The following is a 955-nucleotide window of genomic DNA, read 5'->3' as shown; positions in this document are numbered from 1 at the left end:
CTGTAATAGCACCCGAGACATCACCAGATATATATTTTATTTTACACTGACCCTGAGTGTCCGGCCCCATGAGACGGTGGTTTTCTCGACCCCTGGGGGCCCGAGGTCGTTCCCGCTGCACAGATTCATGCGCCAGGGCCTCCTACAGACAATGCACTTTGGTTTATTGCGCTATCTGTAATAGCACCCGAGATATCACCACATATATATTGGATTTTTCCCCTGACCCTGAGTGTCCGGCCCCATGAGACGGAGGTTTTCTCGGCCCCTGGTGGTCCGAGGTCGTTCCCGCTGCACAGATTCATGCGCCAGGGCCTGCTATATATAATTCACATTGGATTATTGCGCTATCTCTAATAGCACCCGAGATATCACCAGATATATGTTGGATTTTTCCCTGACCCTGGGTGTCTGGCCCCATGAGACGGTAGTTTTCTCGGCCCCTGGTGGTCCGAGGTCGTTCCCGCTGCACAGATACATGCGCCAGGGCCTCCTACAGACAATGCACATTGAATTATTGCGCTGTCTGTAATAGCACCCGAGATATCACCAGATATATATTGGATTTTCCCCTGACCCTGAGTGTCGGGCCCCATGAGACGGTGGTTTTCTCGGCACCTGGTGGTCCGAGGTCGTTCCCGCTGCACAGATACATGCGCCAGGGCCTCCTACAGACAATGCACTTTGATTTATTGCGCTATCTGTAATAGCACCCGAGATATCACCATATATATATTGGATTCTTCCCTGACCCTGGGTGTCTGGCCCCATGAGACGGTAGTTTTCTCGGCCCCTGGTGGTCCGGGGTCGTTCCCGCTGCACAGATACATGCGCCAGGGCCTCCTACAGACAATGCACGTTGATTTATTGCGCTGTCTGTAATAGCACCCGAGATATCACCAGATATATGTTGGATTTTTCCCTGACCCTGAGTGTCGGGCCCCATGAGACGGTG

Source organism: Nomia melanderi, unplaced genomic scaffold, assembly GCF_051020985.1.
Source record: "Nomia melanderi isolate GNS246 unplaced genomic scaffold, iyNomMela1 scaffold0014, whole genome shotgun sequence".
NCBI classification, from domain to species: Eukaryota; Metazoa; Arthropoda; class Insecta; order Hymenoptera; family Halictidae; genus Nomia; species Nomia melanderi.
This window is presented reverse-complemented; position numbering follows the sequence as displayed.